The sequence below is a fragment of the Antechinus flavipes genome, chromosome 1, assembly GCF_016432865.1.
Source record: "Antechinus flavipes isolate AdamAnt ecotype Samford, QLD, Australia chromosome 1, AdamAnt_v2, whole genome shotgun sequence".
Classification (NCBI taxonomy): domain Eukaryota; kingdom Metazoa; phylum Chordata; class Mammalia; order Dasyuromorphia; family Dasyuridae; genus Antechinus; species Antechinus flavipes.
Genome location: NC_067398.1, coordinates 300704559 through 300724992, shown reverse-complemented (window position 1 = coordinate 300724992; position 20434 = coordinate 300704559). Strand labels below are relative to the sequence as shown.

Below are 20434 nucleotides of genomic sequence, written 5' to 3'. Positions count from 1 at the left end.
GTGTTCCCCATTCACAGACCTCCCAATAACTATCATTCTGGGAACACCACTTAGTGGCTTTCAAATAATCCCTTAAACACTAGGCACACCCAGGTGAACAGCTTCTCATTCCTCAAAAGTGACAATGGTACAATATCTAGAAAATCTGCTAATGGACTTGGCCCCAACTTACCCCAGAAGAACACGAGACCTTCCCTTCTTTCCTCACCCTCCCTCCCAGTCCCTGGCATCAGAAGAGCTTGAGAGCAGATGGTGGCTGGCCAACAAGGGCCTAACTACTCACAGAAACTGATTAAGGGGATCATGGGCCAAGACTGGCACCAGCCCTGAGCTGTGAGGAAGCACCAGCTTTAGGGGAGTTAAGTAGTGGGCATCAAATATAATCATTACACAGGAGGAGAGGAGACCAAGATGAGGTCAGTGAGAAAATTCTTTATCAGGGTGAGTTTCAGATCCAGAGCCTCAGTGACCATTTATTAGACACTTGCTGTGGAGCGACAACTGTGCTGTGTGTTGGGGATACAAAAATTAAATTATTCTAGCCCTCAAAGGCTTTCTGTTCTATAAGAGCAGACAATACACACAGATACACACACAAAATATGTACAATGTACTTTGGGAGGATAGAGAAAATCTTGCCAGGTAGAGAGGATTGGCCCCAAATCATCAAGGAAATTAAAACTTCTAAGACCTGTCTACCTGGCAGGGGTCCTCAAACTTTTTAAATAGGGGGCCAGTTCACTGTCCCTCAGACTGTTGGAGGGCTGGACTATAGTAAAAACAAAACCTTTATTTTGTGGGCCTTTAAATAAAGAAACTTCATAGCCCTGGGTAAGGGGGATAAACGTCCTCAGCTGCTGCATCTGGCCCACGGGCCATAGTTTGAGGACCCCTGCAGTATGTGACAGAAAACAATGTTTCCTAAACAGGTAGTTTAATGAAAAGTAAAACCAGAATTTAAACACAAGTCCTAAGATTCCAGTCCAGACCTCAGTTTCCCCCTCAGGAAAATTAACTAGATGAGCCTAATGCCCCTATTTCACTGATTCTATACTTCCAGATACTGTTGCTCAGAGGCCCTCTCTGAGGAAGGAGAAAATAAAGCAGCACCAAATGGACTTAGCTTTCCTGTGTCTAGGAGCTTGGGCACATGGGGGACCTGGGTCCTGAAACATTCATTCTGAATACATAGTGACTTCCTGAGGTAGGACCTAATATTCCTTTTGGGAGAGAGGAAAAAGCCACCCTCCACCAATTCTTATGGGCCAACACCAAAGGCTGAGCCAGTTCCTCAGGTTCCGAGGCTAGCTTCAGGAACGTGGAATGCTCAGGTGAAGAGACCTCATTCTGTGTCAATCAATCAAACAGCCATGTGCTGGTTATTTGTGGGCAGAGCAGTGTCCTGAGAAATAGAGATGCCACAAAGAGATGTGAGACAGACCCTGCCTTCAAGAAGCTTATGACTGATTGTCCTTGCTTTGTTCTTGACCAGGGGCTGAACCGGATGACTTCTTAGGAATTGGCCCCTTCCAGTTCTGGGATGTTCTATTTCCTCTCTGGAACCTCACCAGAAAGTCCTTGTGCCTGCCACATCTGGAGCAATGAAGAGTATTTGAAGCTATGAGAAGCCTGGGAAAATCCTGTAGTCTGGGGAACAGCCAGTCTTTGATACATCCCATAGAAGTATATGTTGGGAATGAAGAGAAAAATGCACTCTCTCTCTCTATGTCTCTCTCTCTCTCTCTCTCTCTCTCTCTCTCTCTCTCTCTCTCTCTCTCTCTCTCTCTCTCTGTCGCTCTCTTTCTCTCTCTCTCTCTCTTTCTCTCTCTCTCTCTTTCTTATTCTCTTTCTGTCTGTCTCTCTCTGTCTGTCTCTCTCTTTGTCTCTGTCTCTGTCTCTCTGTCTGTCTCTGTCTCTTTCTCTCTCTCTCTCTCTCACACACACACACACACACACACACACACACACACACACACACTCACTCATTTCCTTCTCTCATCTCTCTCTACCCTTCTCCCACCCCTCTTGGGAGTATTTAAAATTCCAAGAATCTGAGTTGCTTCCAAGCAGTGAAAGGCTAGTATCACAGAGTCCAGAGAGAGCTGGAGAGCTTGAATAATGATTACAATCAGTATCATCTGCTTGGGAAATTGTAGTGGGAATCTTAGTGGCTTACCATGGAACAGTCACTCACGAGGTATGTGAATTCACTTTTTTTTTTCATATTTTGACATAATGGGCCTTGATTTCCTTGTAGTCCTATCTATTTTGTTTTATGTATTTAAATAGTATTCTGAAGAGTCCATAGGTTTTACCAGACATCAAAGGGAGCCATGGCTCCCTTTGTATACCAGAGCAGGAATAAAGTATACTGGAAAGATGCATGGCTCTGGAATCAGAGGAGCTGGGTTCAATTCCCAACTGTAATGTCTAATTACTGTGTGAACTTGGGCAAGTGCTCAAAATCCTGGGTCCCCAGTTTGCTCATCTGTAAAAGGCAGAGTTGTATTAGAAATTCCTTTTACTTCTAGATTCTTGAGTTTTTAGCTTTGACATTTAGCTTGATAGTCTGATGATTTTTAATATCCTATCTTATAACCTAGTGAGGGACATAAGTTTTGCACGTAGGAAACATGATATTCACAGTCAAATGTGATACTTAGCACTTTGGCTGATACATAGCAGATGTTTATTAAATATTTCATTGGTTGATTGATCTTTCCCTCCTGAAATTTTCTTAGAACACTTTGGATCCTTCCCTATCTTGTATTATACATATTTATTTCCATGACTATTTATCCTTTCCCAACTCCCATTTCCAGTTTAAGAACAGAGACAATATGTGTATATATGTATGTATACATACATGTATATATGCATATAAACATATATACATGTCTCTCTGTGTGTTCTCAGACCTCAGTATTATATCTTGCACAAAACAGGCCTTTAATAAATGTCTTTGAAAACACTAAAAATTAAACCATATGCCGAGTAATTACGATGCCTGATTGAGATAAGAGATCCTTGTAGTAAAAAGGTATGCAGATGAAGAATGCAAAAAATTGCATACACTGTCAAATACAATCACAAGTCAGTTTTCTTATCTATTTTCCTGCTTTGCAAAGGAAGGACACATAAATTAAGATCTACAGCAAGAAGGGTGTTTAGAGTTAATCTAGTCCAAATCCCTGAACTAGTCTAAGTTTCTTAAGTGATTTTGCCTTAAAGCAAGTAGTGTAGAGCTGGGATTTTAACTCAGGTCTCCTGTTTCCAAATACAATTCTCTTTCAATGATAACAATATTACATTGTATGGATGTTGATGGTGGAAGGCGGGTAGCAGTGTTGTGTGTGTTTGCAGGGATAGGAAGAAGGATGAAGTTGGTATAACTAAAAAAATAATGATGTAAAGACAAAAGACATGCAAAACATATGTAAATTTTTTATTAAAATCCACTGAATGAAATTGAACCAAAGAGAGAAATAAAGTAACATATAATTGTGCAGGAGACTAAGAGCCATACAATACAAAAAAAAAGATGAATGAGGGCTAAAATAGTTGAAGATGAGTCTTCTGGGTTGAGGATCTGATCCACTAGGTCACTCAAATCAACCCCCATCTGACAAGAATCCCTGAGTATCAGAGACCTGACATATGCAGCTCCTACTATCTCCATCTCAAGATCTCGTGTCTGGATATGTAGGAAGACAGATATTCAGGGTGGGGGCAGGAGTGGACTGGGGAAGCTAGGTTTTTGTTCTGTTGTTTTCAGCGATGTCCCAGTGATGGGGTTTTCTTTGCAGAGATTCCAGAGTGTTTTGCCATTTCTTTTTCCTGCTCATTTTCCCACATATAAGGAAACTGAGGCACACAGGGTTAAGTCGCTTGCTCATGTCACACAGCTAGTAAGTCTGGGGCCAGATTTGAATTCAGGATGATGAGTTTTCCTGACTCCAGGCCCAGGCTTCAATGCAGTGTGCTCTCAGACAGTGGGAAGGGGCCTGCCTAACTCTTCCCTGGAGCACTCAGAGATGCCCACAGGCAAGCTGTACAATGTCACAGGCTTGAAACTAGAGGGGACCTCAAACACCATCTAAAGCAAAGGTATCAAATATGTGGGCTCCATGTAAGCCCCTCAGCACTCTTGATTATGGTTGAAGCATATGCAAATATACTTGGGAACTATTTAACAAAATAATTTTTTTAAAAACCTTTTAAACAACAAACAAGCAAAACAAAAATGAAATTAAAAAAACAAATTAAAAAAATAAAATAGAGATAATATTCTATTTTAAGTGACCCCACAATGATCTTTATGTGCAGATTAGTGGCCCCTGTTTCTAGCTGAGTGATACCACTAATCTAAAGCACTATCTATGACATCTTAGCTTGCTTCCATGGATAGATTTCAAAAATCTATGAACTTGAGAGGGAAAAAGTTACATCTTCATTTTCACAAAGGTCTAACTGAAATTTAGCATTTCCCTGGGTTATTTTAGAAGTATCAGTCTGAAGCATCAAGAAGCTTTGCCAGACTGCTAAGGAGTCCATGAAACAAAACTTGTCCAACCCACTGATTTAGAGATGAGGGGATAGACCCCGGAAAGAGTAGGTAATTTATCCAAAGTTAAAAATATACTAAGAGGCAAAGCCCTGATTCAAACCTCTCCCTCCACCATAGATAACACCAGTCCAACTCAGAAAAGTCATCAGTGCCTCTCTGCCTCCCTAATTGCTGAAGCAATGATTGAAATTCAGCCTTCTGGCCAGGGGTGATGACTCCCCCTTCTCCTCCGCGACCCCCAAAGTCCTTTCTGCCGGGGAGCTGGTGGATAGCTTGAGTTTGGGAGTTCTTGGCCACAGTTGTCATTGTTGTTTGTCCTTTGTTTGGAAGAAGACATTAAGGGAGAGGTCTTGACTCCTGGGTTAATTGGAGTTAAATGAGGCAGAGTTACACAAAGTTCAAAGCCTCGTAGCAGGACAAAGGCCAGGATGACTGGCAATGGTCCAGGATGCAGTGGATGACCAAGCTCTCCACGGCACCTGCTTCTTCTGCCTCCATGGCCAATGGAACAAATTGTTCTCGTTTGCTCATTCCACTGAGGAAAGTCTTCACATACTGGGGGAAGATATTCCCCTAATTCACTAACGAGTTTAAGGCCTGTTACCCTCAGCCTAATTTATCCTGTCTACAAAGACAGTTTGGCTGCAGTAAAATTAAAGTCCAGGGCCAACATGGTGAGCCATTAGGAGTGAAGGACCGTAAGGACTAAGCCCACCCGTGTAATAAAAGCGGAGCAGGTTCCCATGCTGATTAGTATTGGGATTGGTCTATGAAGGGTCACTGCATTTTCACTGTGAGTGAGGAGGCCTGCACAAACGCACAAAGAAACTTAGCCCTTGGGAGAACCACAGAAGGTTATACCTGGCAGAGACCTTGGAGGTCACGCAATCCAGTCTTGTTATTTTGCCAGTGAAAAACCTATCCGAGGTCTAGTAAATACTGTAGTGGGACAAGGACCTGGGTCACTTCACTCTCTGTCATTCCCTAACCCAAGAGGGAACTCAGTGCTAGTAAACTGAGGTCATGGCAGGCCAGCATGGGGAATGTTTTTGGGGAAGGGATGCTTTCCAGTAGCTGTCAAATCATATTCTGCTAGTAATGTGAAGTTGGCTCCCAGTAGGCTTCTCGCAGGCCTCTTGGCCCTGATGGAATAGAACCACTTTCTTCTCTCTCGCTGACTTTAAAGGAAATTGAAGGAAGAGGAAGCCATTACACTTTTTTACTCAGTGTCCCAAGTAACAACGGGATGGCGTCACTCACAAGAAACCTAAAGCCGAGGACAAGTACAAGGCCTGAAGGAGACACCACATTTCTCCTCCTTATTCCAGAAGAGAATATTCCTGGCCCTCCAGGGAATGAGGCCCCGGGCAAAACTGTCACTGCCCATTCTTCTAGAGTTTTGACTTCTCTTTGGGCCGGATCCAACTGTATGAGCGATGGATGGCAGCTGCTCCAGCACAAGACTCTCTGATCTCTGCCAGTTCAATTCCCCACCCTTCTCCCGGCTGCCTCTGGTCCTCTCTCCTTTATACTCACGGATTCTACAGACATGGTAACTGTTCCCCAGGGATTCCAGTGAAAAGGGGAAAAAAAAGCCTCGGCCACTGGAATGCTCCCCTATATCAATCTCCTGCTCTCGTTCATTCATTTGTCAGCATTTATTAGTCACCCATTTTGTGCTAAGAACACAAATAAAAAATAGTTCCTACCCTCACGGACCTTGAGTCAGCTGACAACCAGAAAAAGGGAGCTTGGGGGGAGGGGGGAAGGGGACAAAAAGTAGACACAGGACACTACTGTACCAAAATACTAAATGCTAAAGAATCTGGGGAGGAAGGGCAGTAGTAACTGAGGGGTCTTCATTTAAGAGGTGGAGCTCATATGCAAACCAAGTGAGATATTCTAGTGTACTGATGTAAGGAGGGGTCATACTTCAAGGTTATACAAAGACATACAAAAGGAAGAGGATCCAGTACAGAATGGGGCCAGTTTGGTCAGAACTTAGAGAATAAAAAAAGTAATACAGAATCAATCTGGGCAAGTGGTCTGGGAGCCAACGATGAAGTATTTTAAATGGCAAAGGAGGATTTGTATTTTATTTTTGAAGTATCAGGAAGTAACTGAAGTTTCTTGCTAATACAAAATGTTCTGCCATGAGTATTTTGATGCATATGAGGATTTTCTATCTTCAGTGACTGGGGCTAAATGTCTAGAGTGGAATCTCTGGGTCAAATGGTATGAACTTTTCTCTCTCTCTCTCTCTTTTGGCATAATTCAGTTACTTTCCAGAATGGTTGGAACAATTCACAGCTCCCCCAATAGTGCCAATCTTTCCAAAACATGCCTCTCCTCCAACAGGGTCCTAGAATGAGGAGAAAATCAGAGCCTCTGCCCCAAAACTGGGAGGAGAGAGAGGGCAGTAGCTCTTTTGGGTGGAGTCACTACTTCTAAAATCCAATTGCAAGAATTTCTGCGACCGGCTAATGGGAACTTTTTTGGGATAGATGGAAGGGAGAGAAGGGAACTACTTTGTGGCATTATATTAATGTAATTTAAAAATATTAATGTACGACTTTTTTTCCTTTTTTACTAAGATGATTATGAAAAATTCAACAAAAAGAAAAGTTTCATTGTGTTTCTTTTTTGGTCATTATTTGTTTCATTTCATAATTTTTACTGAAAATAATTTTGTCATTTAGAGGAAGGGAATGTTAAAAAATGATCCAATCTGGGTGTCAAGCTGGTTTCCCACTGCTAGTATTATTGAATGATTCAGAACATACTTTCATATGGTTGTTTGCAATTTCAAAATAGTTTTCAGTTTCTCTTTTGAGAGCTTTCTGCTCCTGTTCTCTAACCACATATCCATCCAACCCAAATCCTTCTAGCCCAGTATTTGGTGAAGGAAGATATGAGGGCAGTAGCTTTAGTCTAGGCAGCAACCCAAGACAGGAGACTCTCACCCCAAAGTTCCACTCGAGGGAAGGCTAATAAATGGGGTGACAACTTCCTTACCACTCTCACTTCCTAATGAATAGAGCCACTAGACTTGGAGTCAAAACCTAAATTCAAATCCTGCCTCATATACTTAGTAGCTCTATGACCCTAGGCAATTTACCTAACCTCTCTTCTGCCTCAATTTCCTTATTTGTAAAGAAAGGATAATAATATCTCATAATAACATCTCACAGGGTTGTTGTAAGGGCCAACTAAAATCATTTATATAAAGTGTTTTACAAAACTTAAAACTGGATATTGTTATAATTGTATTATTGTTATAATTATTATCACTTTTTTTATTAACCACTATCATTCTATAGTGCTTAGAAGTTACCTAAAATGCCTATCATATGTCTGTGATACACCCACTATGTGCTTAGTTTCAGACCATTTGGAAATAATAAAAGAAGCAAACTGGGCCAAATCTCAAGGTTTGGGGTCTTGGGCTTCAGATTTGCCCAGAATCTTGGCCACTAGTCTAGCAGGTCACAGATGGTGTCAAGAACTCCCCATCTCCCTGATTATTTGGCACATTGGCACAAGAAGCTAGACAGAAGCAGTGCTTCTGCAGCTCAGAGATGAAGCCGCAAGGACAGCTGCACATTCTCTGACACTGAGCCATCAGGAAAGTTCAAGGGCTCACTGAGTATCATCCTTTCAGCTGGCAGTGTTCTCATTGCACTCTAGGCTTTAATGCATTTATATTTTAATTTACAGTGTATTTATTTGCTTATCTGTTCTATCCCTAGTAGCTCTTTGACAAATAAGGCCCCTTGGAAAGACACATGAATTTTGCATCAAAACCCAGCTGTGTAATTTTGCAGCTGCCTGATCATTTCTGTTTCAGTTTCTTCACTTGTAAAAGTGAGGGGGGTTGGACCCAATGTTTTCTAGGGTCCCTCCAAATTCTAGATCTTTCCTACATCTTATGTAGCTTTAGAACTCTCTCAGCATCTATAACTGTGCAATATATGTATATATATATATTGCACATATACATATATGATATCATGTGTTATAATGTAAAGTCAGAAGGAAGAAAACAAACATTTATTAAGTGCCTACTATATGCCAGACACTGAGCTAAGTGCCTTAAAAATATCTCAGAGCCTCAAAAAAACACAATGAGGTAGATATTACTATTATTATCCCCATTATGCAAATGGGGAAATTAAGGCAGGCAGAGATTAAGTGCCTTGTACAGGATCACACAGCTAGTTAAGTGTGTTTGAAGGCAAATTTGAATTTCCTGATTTTTTTACCCAGTATTCTATTCAGTATGCCAGCTGGCTGCCCACAGACCTGGATTCAAGTCTTAGCTCCACCACTTAATAAGTATGTAGCCATGAGTGAGCCATTAATGTCTCTGAGACTCCTTTCCCTACCTAGTAAAATGCTATAACAAGACCCTCACTATTTAATTTACAGGATTGTTTTTAGCGAAGCAGTTTGTAAATCACTAAATTATGTATCAGTAGGAAGCAGTATGAAGTAGTGGCAAGATCATTGGATTAGGAATAAGAAGGCCTGAGTTCAAATCTCATCTCTGTTACTTTTTAACCTTCCTGACTTTGGACAAGCCATGTTACCCAGATTGTTTCCTCATCTCTAAAATGACTAAAAGGCTTTTAATGCTTGAAAGGTACTTCAGACAGATTATTTTATTTGATCTTTACACTCTTTGAGGTGGATATTATATAATATGCATGAATAGGATGTCATAAATGGAGAGAACAACTATTACAAAAAATCAATACTGAACTCTAAAGAATTAAAATAGCCAAACTTGGTCCTGAAGAAGAGATGTGAAAAAGCATCTTTCTTCCTTCTTTGCAGAGGGGAGAGACTATGGAGATGTAACACAGCAGATGCTATTAATAGGCTGATTAATTTTACTATACTGCTTCCCCTCACTTCTCTTTTATTCTCTGCTATACAGGAAGGCTTTCTGGCTGGGAAAGTAGGGATAAAAGAAGATGACAGAATGAAAGATAATATTTTAAATATTTATATGACATAACATATTAACCACACAAAATAATACAAAATTTTGAGTTCCCAATCACTAAAGGTATTCAATCAGAAACTGGATGAATACTGTTGATTCAGAATTTCTAAATAATGCTTGTAGGATTAGATGAAAATGGGACACTGTGAAATGTATTCAAGGAATCCTTAGGAAGTTGGATTAAATGACTTCTAAAGTCTTTTAATTCTAAGATTCCATAGTTCTAGATACAAACATAAGTACACACCTTAGGTTAAGCTGATCATATACTTTTTTCATAACTTTGTCCTTGGATCACAGAGTAAAAACTGTTGAAGATTATCTAGTCTACTTCACAGATGAAAAAACTGACACCAGCAAGGCTTAAATGTGTTTTTCCCTCCAAAAGTTAAAGGGATGGTAAGTAACAGAACTCTCAGCTACTAACCCAATGTTCTTTCCATTCCCTCACAATATCTCCTAATCTTATTTCCCACCCAGCCCAGTACAAGCTGCCCAGTAGCCATTGTGGACCTTTTTTTTTCTTTTTCATCTAACTATTCTTCCAGTGCCACTTGGGGGTCCCAAGGTTTTTGAGAATGAAAGCTTTCTTGGACCTACCAGGTCAAGGTACCTAATACATGAAATGAGAGAAGGAATTTTAACCCTATTATATATAATGAAGCCATTGAGTAGCCAATGAAACCTATGGATATCTTAATATAATGTTGTTTAAATGCATAGGATTACAAGGGAGACTACTGATATTGTAATATAATTTATCCCTTCCACATCACAGGGGATTGTGCAAAAAATTTTGGCTCTTCCTTTGTGCCAGAGAAGTCTAATTTTTAATGAGATGTTTATAGTATCTTATTATAAAATTGGGATTGATATTATATACTACTATACATATATGCATTTCTGAGTTTCTAAAATTTTTCTGCATCATCTGCTTATTTTCATGTGTCATCTGCATCTTCCACTAAACTCCCCCCGAATTCCCATTTAATGTCTTATGTTGGCCCACAGTATATCAAAACGGTGACAGGAAAGTCTCAGTGGGGAAGGGATAACTCTACATTCATCAAACTATACGAAAAACAAATTCATGGACTCCAGTTAAGAACCCCAGAATTAAGTGAATTCTTGGCGTAGGACCTTCCACCCATAGGGCGATATGCAGACTAGGGAGAAGGCAGTAGGTACATTTAAAAAGAGTGTCTGTCCAAGAGGTTTCTTGAGTAGTAGTCAGAACCTGCTAATCAAACCAAGCCCAGGCTTTATTAGCACAGCAGGGGAGCCTGGGAAAATCCCTTACTTTGTTCCTAGTTCCAGTCATAGGAAAAGCTACTTCCTCCAAACCTCAATCATTGGAAGTGAATGCCCCAAGGAACAGGAGAATGAAGATTTGGTTTCCTAAAGTCCTACCATTCTGAGGGAGCTTTTTAAGAAGTCATCTCCTGTGTGTTACTAAGATATTTTTCAGTTGTGTTTGAGACTTCATGCCCTATTTGAGATTTGAGAAGCTGGAGTAATTTGCCATTTTCTTCTCCTACTCATTTTACAGATGATGAAACTGAGGCAGAGTTCAGTGACTTGCTCAGGATCACACAACTAATAAGTGTCTGAAGCCAAATTTGAGCTCAGGAAGATGTCTTCCTTACTCCAGACCCAGCACTTTCATCGCTGTGCTATCCCCATCTCCTTCATCCCTTGCCATATGAGTATTCAAGCCAACCACAAATCCATTTACTTGCCCCAATCTCTCATATTTCTAAGTCCCCATCCTACCTCCCAACAAGCATTCATTCCACAGCTTGCCTTAGCTATCTTATCAGTGCTAAGACATTTTCCTACCAAGAAATTCTTGTCCCTCAAGTCACAGCTTCAAGGCATTTCTTCTTATCTAATTTCTTTCTTTCCAAGTAAAAACACTAGTTCAAGAACAAAATTTGCTTTCAATCAGACCCAAAGCTATTTCCCAACCCTTCACCTAACATTTATTTCCCAGCTTTCAAACTTCACATCAGTCTTCAAGAGGCAGCCTTCCCAGGTCAGGCTCTCCCCACTGTGGTTGGCGCTCAAACAGGGGCAACTGGCTCATTTCCACTTTCTGGGGGGTCTGCTTATCCATCTGCTCTTCCACATGCCATTCAGCTTTATTTGCCAGGTATTATTTAATAGGTTACCTGTTTCCCAACCATTGTGGTTTTAACCACTTACAGGGTTACGTTTATGAATCAGATGTCTTATATATGTTCCATATCCACCCCTCTACTGGGCAGGTAGGTGGTACAATGGCCAGGCCTGGAATTAGGAGTTCAAATCCTGCCTCAGACACTTACTAGCTGTGTGACTCTGGGCAAGTCACTTAACCCTGTTTGCCTCAGTTTCCTCATCTGTAAGAAGGAAATGCAAACCACTCTAATATTTTTTGCCAAGAAAACTCCAAATGGGGTCACAAAACGTAAAACACAACTGAAATGAGTGAGCAAGAACGACAAGTTTGACCCCTGTCACCTGTCGTAAAACCACAGAAAATTGCTGCTCTTTTCAAACATATTTTTAAATTTGACTCACAAATATATTTACATACACACACATTTGAGACTATGAAATATATCCCCTCTGGCACTCACTACAGTTAAGATTTTGTTGTTATGTTTATTGCAAATGTTCTGCCTTGTCTTCTAAAAAATTATTCCTCTAATCCAGCCTCAGACATTTAATACTTTCTATCTGTGTGACCCTGGGCAAGTCACTTAACCCCAATTGCCTCAGGGGGGAAAATTGATTCTCATGCAATTTGGGATCATTGGATTAATATATGTCTTTAAAAATTTCCCTCTTGGGAAATTTGCCAAACTTAAATTGCAAACTCTTTGAGGGCAGGACCTCTGTCTCTCACAATATCTAATGAAATTTTTAAGCTCTTGGTCAAGTGTTTGTGGAATGAAAGAATATTAATGTCAAATAAGCAAGCACACAAGATTTAATCATTTTAGCTAATCAATCGTTATCAAAGCTAGGTAGATAAATCACATTTACCTTTAACTAAAAAAGAAGAAGTGAGGTTAAAGGTCTTGTGCTATGTATGGGCACCTGACCTTTTGCCTGGAACAACACAAATCTGTCTTCTCTTAACACTCACCTCCACAGTAATGGATCAGAAGATCAGATAATCATAGATTTAGGGTGGAAGGGATCTTAGAGATCACCTTATCTAACCCCTTCAATTCACTAGATAAGGAAACTTTGTCATCTCCGGTTGACTTGTCCAAGGTCACATATATGTGTCAATACCAGGATTTGAACATCCAGGACTCTTTTCAATGCATTATCTCCAACAATCAAAACTCCCATTCTTGGATGACAAGTTGGACCTAAGACCCTTCCTTCTCTTTAGAAGATAAGGAAGACAAAGACCCTTCCTCATCCTTCTAGTCTTTTCAACTTTGGAGCCATCCAAGCTTCTAAAGAGTTGACATCATCTCAACTTTTCTGCCATGAGCGGCCTCCCCCACGTTTCCCTGAAACACCAACCAAACAGGGCTTCCTCAGATAGTTGCAGGAATCCTAGCCAGGGAAGATTTGGCATAGGAAAGGGGGGAAAGGCTGTCCCAGCCAAGACTGCCTCCTCTTGATAGTTAAGAAAGGAAGAAGGCAGAATGGCACAGTAGAAAGAGCACTGGCTCTTTCAGGGGACCTGGGTTCAATTCTTGTCTCCAATACTATCAGTACAATTTTAAGCAAGTCATTCAACTGCCTTAGGAGTTCAGTTTTCTCATCTGTAAAATGGAGATTATCATACTTCTACTGGCAACCTCCCTGAAGTTGCTGTGGGGCAAGAATTTTGGAAATCTTAAGAGTGCAAAAGAAATATGAATTATTTATGATCACCACCCAGAAGTAGCCAAGCCCATACGCAGAGTATACAAGGATTAAATGCTTTGCTGCTGTTGCTCCCCCTCCTCTTTCTGGAAGGACAAAAACAAGGGCAGCATTCCATTCCTCCCAGGTTACCTCTGGCACATGGCCCTATTGCCTAATTGGGGAGTTCCCCCCCACCTGCTGCCCCTAAATCTCTGACTTGCCCAGCCTTGAGCTGCTTCAGAGTTATGAAAATAGCACTGATACTGCCTGGGATCCCATTTTCTTTCCCCTTTCCCAATTTCTCCAGACTTGAGATGATGAGGGATAGAAGAGGAGAAAGTATCCCAAACCATCTGAGACAGAAAGGGTTCCTGTGGTCTCCAAAGAGCCAATCAAATGATACCCATTTGGCATCTAAGATGTTTCAAGCTTTATGCAAGGCAGTGGGAATGCAAGAACAAAATTAAGGCAGTTCCTGCCCCTAAGAAGCTTCCTATTTAATCCTATTTAATAGGGAAATACAATCTGTATATATATAGGGATAAACAAATATACCAAAATTATGATCAGAGATTTAGAGCTAAAGAAACTTTAGATGTCATTCAGTCCAGGCCCTTCATTCTACAGATAAGAATACTGAAGCTCAAGGTCTTAAATGATGAGTCAGGTAACACAAATAGCTCCAAAAGAACAATTTGTATACATGTTCTCCTGGTTGTGAGTCCAGAACTCTGCTACACCAGGGACTGTTAAACTATTATGTGTGGTGAAAACTCCAGTTTCAGAATTGTTGTTCGTTGTTGTTCAGTCATTTCTGTTACATCCAACTGTAAGGGGAGTTCTTGGCAGAGAGAGCAGAATAGTTTGCCATTTCATTCTCCAGCTCATTTCACAGATGAGGAAACTGAGGCTAACAGAGATTAAGGGCCTTGCCCAGGGTCATATAGCTAGTAAATATCTGAAGCCAGATTTGAATTCAGGAAGATGAGTCTTTCTGACTCTAGGTCCAACAGTCTATTCACTGTGTTACTAACACATAAACACGAATGCAGAATTATAAAGAAATTCATTTATATTTAAATATATGTGTATATATACATATACACATATATATTTTACATATATATACATATGTGTATGTATATATACATATACATATATATATATACACACACACATACATATGCACACATATTTACACACATTCATATCTGCCAAGTATACAGATCTCAAGTTAAGAGCCCTTGATGACTATACCTAAATAGAAGTGGGAGTGGGAGTAGAAGGACTGGGACAATTAGGAAAGGCTTCTGAGAAAAGGTAGCACAGCACCTGAATCTTGAAAGAAACCAGGGTTCTAAGAACTCATTGGAAGCCCACTGCCCAATTACTTATTGGCCCAATTACTATTACTAGTTTTGAAAAGAGAGTCGGAGGGCAGGAAAGCTCTGAAGTGATTACCCCCAAGTCAAAGGGACTCTCTCTACCCTTCTTGGAGCAGCAGAGAAAAAGAGAAAGGCAGCCAGCTGCAGGAGGAATCAGGAAGGCCCCCAAAATGGAATAACAACAATGCCTTGGTTACCCACACTCATGCCCTCCACCCCACAGGTATCAGATTACCTACCATAATACTCCCTGGGTGGTAGCTCGGCCTGGCGTATTTTTAGACTCCCCCCCTCCCCACTTCACTTAGATCTAACTAGAGCCAGATGCCTCCTCCTCCTCCTCCTCTCACTGCATTTCACATTTCCCTCCACAGGCCAGCCTAATTGCACAGCCTCGGCTCCAGAGCGGTGTTTAGATAAGTCCTGAGGGGAGCCAGCTGCCCCCACACACACACCCGGCCCCCCTGCCCCTGGGCTCCTCTCCCCTGTTCCCCTCTTGCTTTGCAGGAGCTGGAACCACATCCTTAAATGGGCCTCCAGCTCCATCAATGCTGCCAGATGCAAGTTGCTCCATTCCAGGGGCTATTGCCAATGCTTATGTCCCCAGTTCTTAACTGGGGGGGGGGAGAGAAGGGGGAAAATGTATCCCCATATATTCTGTGGTAACATATCAAGGATCCATGAACAAGGTTGAGGAAAAATTATACTTTTATTTCAACATAATTGGTTTCCTTTGTAACCGTCTATATTTTATTTTATACATTTAACTTTAAATTATGCATTAACAACATTTCTGAGGAGTCCATACGTTTCCCCAGACTGCCAAAAGGGTTCACGACACAAAAATGTTTAAAAATCACAGCTGTACACTCTCAACTCCCATCCCCACAACAGATGCCCACAACCCTACTTCTACCCCCTTGGATCCCTGCTTTCTGACTCTTAGCGCCCTTATTTCTCATCACTAGGTGGGTATTTCTAGACTGATACTGTTGCCCTGTCATTCTCTATGGTCAAAATAATGTGTCATGCTGAAATTTCTACCCCCAAAACTAAAACTACTGCTAGACTTTTTACAGTCTGTTGGAAGAGAAGAAAACACTGGGCACACCCACAAGTTGTATGCCGGCAAAACACAGAAACAGACTATACATAAATACAATTGATTATCCAGGTGCCGAGGTTGGGAAAGATGAAGTAAAGAACTGCTCCATTGACTCAAAACAAGGTTCCCAAAGGACCCAGAAATCCAAGTCATTTCTGGCTGGCTTTAATGTAGTTTGTCCTGGCCAGCTTCCCTCCTTCGTCATGTCTAGCTTGACTTAATGTGAAAATGAGAGGTCTTCTCTATGCTTACACCAACAGAGTGCATGGAAGTGAGGCAATAATTCTGAGGATGTAGTGGGAAGCCTGGCTAGATGAAAAACTGTCCCTGAGGGATCAGCAAATTAGATAATCCACCAGAAAATAATGGAAAACTCATCTTCAGAGGTCTATACATCTGTGTGTATATATGGAGCCATGTGATCTAAATATAGAAACACGTGGGGTTTGTTGGTTTGCTTTTGTTTAAACCTGTGACTTCATTGGTCTAGAAAAGGAGTTTTCAAACTTTTTGGTCTCAGAACCTCTTAACATTCTTAAAATTTATGGACAATATCCCAAAGATTTTTGTTCACATAAGTTATATGTATAGATATTTATTAAATTTGAAATTTAAATGCTTTAATATTATTATGAAAAAAGATTTTTTACCTTGCAGGGCTCTAAAAGTCTTGGGGACTCCCAGGGATCTCTGGACGACACTCTTGAGAATTCCTAGTGTAGAGAACTCTCCATAAGACAACTCCTTCCACCAATGCAGATCAACCACTGATCTGCCAATTCCAGGTCTGCCCATTTGAAAATCGCCTACACCAGTGAAAAGCTAAATAACTTGACTAAGGGTCATGTAGAAATTACTCATCAGAGGAATTCAAATCTAGGTATTTCTGACTAAAATACACCTTCTATGTGCATCTATATGCATATGGATACACATACATATGCACAAATGTATATATATATACTAGAATATAGTTTCTATGATATCTTATGTACATCGATATCACTTATATGTATATATGCATACTTGTATGTATGCATATGTACACACATATGTGTGCACAAACATAAATCAAGTCTACTAAGACCAGTTCAAACTTAGTAGGGATAATTAATTGTTAAAATTTCAGTGTAAACATTAATATTTCAGAATTCCAGAAAGTCTACAAACCAGAGTTTAAATTACTGTTTTGTTGAGTTGTTGAGTATCTAGGCTTAAGGAAGTGATAGAAAAATTAATAATGCAACTTTTAAAAGTGGAGTTTGCAGACTTTTTTATCCCCATAGACCCAACTGTTAAGCATTTGCCAGCTTAATCCTATTTTTCCTCCCTGTGTGTGTGGTACATGAGGAAGAAATAAGTGAAACATTTCCTTGTAATCTAAACGTTAGTCGGTATTTACTGTTATTACATACTAGAGGGAGGCAACCTGAATTTGTGCAGCATGCTGCAGAAGCTTTCTGTAGTCAGCAATTATCCACTATGTTAATATGAGGCAGCTCTCCAGAAAACGATCAGTTCAGGGAAGGTTTAAAGAATGGAACAAAGGAGATGGACAGGTTAAGGGCTTCTTCCTGCCTGAAGCCTTGACCTCTTCACATTTCCATTTCCATTTCTTGGTTTTGCCTTTCTCCACTAGCCTCTCCCTTATTCTACCCAAGCCATCACCCAATGTTTTCAAATAAACCCCAGATTTCTCTCTCTCGGGGTATCTTCTTGAGCAAGGAAAGGTGTTAAGGAGGGTGTTAAGAGACAAATAGGCTGAACTGCAGCACGATGTCTTCCTACTCACTTGCTTTCATGAGCCTTATCCTATCCACTGTTCTAACCAAAAGGTGCCTGACCCCATAGTCCCCCAGGAGCATCCAATATTGCTCCACAGTTTCTCCAGCTGCCAATCCCTCATCTTGCTCTCCCTCTTGGCAACAATTTCAATTTTCCCAAACCCTCCAAAAAACAGGACTCTGTTCCTGCCTAAGCTCCATTTTGTCTTCTCAACTAGAAGCCAAAGCTCTAAGAGAAAAGGACTGGGCTAATCCCTCCCTTTGCCTCAACTACTCGGGATTCCATACAGGGGTCTCAAACTACGGCCTGAGGCCAGGTGTGGCAGCTGAGGACGTTTGTCCCCCTCACCCAGGGCTATGAAGTTTCCTTATTTAAAGACGCACACAACAAAGTTTTTGTTTTTACTATAGTCCGGCCCTCCAGCAGTCTGCGGGACAGTGAACTGGCCCCCTATTTAAAAAGTTTGAGGACCCCTGCTCTACACTGTCTCTCCTGAGCTCTCAATCTTGCCTGAGCTTCTAAGAAGCTCTCCAAAGCTCAGCATCCAAACCAAGTCAGGTGGCCCAGGTGGAGCCCTTGCTTTCTGCCAGTCCCATTTAAACACTACCTACCAAACAAGGCAGCAACAAGGAAATATTATCCTCCTTGTGGAGCCAAAAGCCACGGCACAGAGTTTTCTGCTTCAGTCCCAGGGAGGAAGATGCTAAGTAGAGTCTCCCTTCCTTACAATGCTCCCAACGGCCACACAACAGAGGAGGATGGATCAGCCAGCCTTAAGGATTCCGCTGCTGTGGAGTTGCCATCCAGCCTGTGCCCTCCGTTCCATCCCTCTCAGAGCAGGGCCTTCTCTGAAAGAGTTTCTGTACATCAGCGGCGCACAGGGCCCACCCTCTCAGCCACTTTCTTGGCTGTTTTGCACCCACCTTAGAGCTTTCTGTCCAAGCTCTTTGAACAGAAATGTTCACCACTGCTCTAGAATGTCCCTCCTCAGAGGCTCATGAACCGGAGTACGGGCCCTCTCCAGAATGAAATGTAATAAATGTCTGTGGACTAGCACCTACTTACTGAGGGTAAGTCAGACCCTTTCAAGATGGATGAGGTAAGAAGTCAATTTCAGGGGTGTCCCTCCCCCAAATCCAAACTCTAGTAAGTTCCATTTTTTAAAATTTTCTTTTCCTTCCTAGCCCCCTTCTCTCTAGCCTTCAAGCCAGGGAAGCAGGGCTGCACCCCGCCAACTCCCACCCAGACCCAACGGCAGGGCTTCCCCCCGCTGGGGGGCGCTGCCGGGTCGCGATTCTGGCCGGGGTGGGTTCGGGCAGCACCGTCCGACCCAAAGGCTTCGGGGAGTCTGGCCGTCGGAGGCGGGCGGCCCACCTCGCTGTCCCCCAGCTGCAGACCCCTGGCTAGGGGAGCGGGGTCCAGCGGGAGAGCGCCCGCGAAGTGGGGGGTGACTAAGGCAGGAACGGGGTTGGCAGAGCAATAGGAGCTGTCCCGGCTCTCTCCTTCCCAAACTTTTCCCGCCCACATCGGCGCTGGAGACTAAGGCGTCCCGGGAAGGAGGGGGTTAGGGGGCGAATGGAAGGTTTCAGAAAGGCGTGGAAAAGATGGAATCGCATCTGGGGAAACATGACAGGGACGGGGCGGGGGGCACTGGCTTCAGGAGGGCGCGAAGAGAGAAGCGGATCGGCGGCAAGTGCCCAGTCCTATCACCCTACGCCCCCCGCCCCAGCTCAATCGTAGAACCCTCCCTCCCCAGGCTTCGGTGGCCCCTCTCGCTGCTGCGGTGGGGGGCTTCATGCATCCCCTCTCTCCTTCACTTCTCTCCCCCTGGGCTCCCCTGACCTCCGGAATCCCCAACTTCAATGCACCGCCCCCTCTCCACCCTTGTCCTGGGGCACTACTCACGCAGGGGCCGGCGGGGCTAGCAGCGGGACGGGCCAGGACGGGCTGGAACTGGAGGCGAGGCCGCCGGACTGTTTTGAAGCTCTGGGGTTGGAACTCTCTTCTCTCCCTCCCTTCTCCTCCTCCTCCACCTCCTCCTCCTCGGGTGGTGAGGAGCCTCCTCCCCCATCCCACCCAACCCCACCCCTAATTCTCCTCCCCTCCCCTCCTCCTGTCCCCAATCCCGCCTCCTGGGGCTGTGATGTCAAGAGCGGGGAGACTGGGCGTATGAGAGAGCAGTGATGGAAACACCCTAAAAGCAGATGAGGGAGGGGCCTTAACATCGTATCCCCCTACCCCCATGATCCTCTTCTTTTTTGATCACCTGGAGCTCCCAGAAACTCTGTTAAAGTTGGAAACCAAGTCGGTAGTGGGGATGGCTAGGCCCGGGATGCTTTGAGGATGATTAGCAAGCTTCCCTGAACTTGTCCACAGTCCTTCTTCATTAGCCCCCTAACAAATTTTCTTAGCCCATCTCCTAAATAGCTTCTTCGGAGCACTTGGAGTTCTAGTTTCGGTCAACAGTGGGGCGAGAGGAGCAGGTCAGTGGTGAGACCCTAAAGCTGACAGGGAAAAGAAAGAAAAACTTTGCAAAAACGGAGAGCGTTGTTTTTTACTTCGGATCACCCTAAGAGCAGATCCCTGGCCCTATCTACATCCTTTCCCAACCTCCAAGCGCCCCAAATTTGTCCTCTCCTTTAGTCTTCTTTCTGGCCGCTGGTAAGGGTGGGGGTCATGGATGTGATTGGGAGTAATTCTCACATTCTCCCCCACGTTCTGCCACTGAT

At 42.6% G+C, this 20434-nt stretch overlaps 1 protein-coding gene across 1 annotated transcript in view; it reads right to left on the bottom strand.

Moving 5' to 3' along the window:
• EMP2 (epithelial membrane protein 2) overlaps window positions 1-19738 on the bottom strand; it is a 45317-nt gene extending 25579 nt beyond the window's left edge. The window contains exon 1 of the mRNA XM_051963430.1: window positions 19611-19738. The gene's annotated coding sequence lies outside the window, so the exon portion shown is untranslated. The remainder of the gene's footprint in view (window positions 1-19610) is intronic.
• Window positions 19739-20434: the final 696 nt, after the last annotated feature.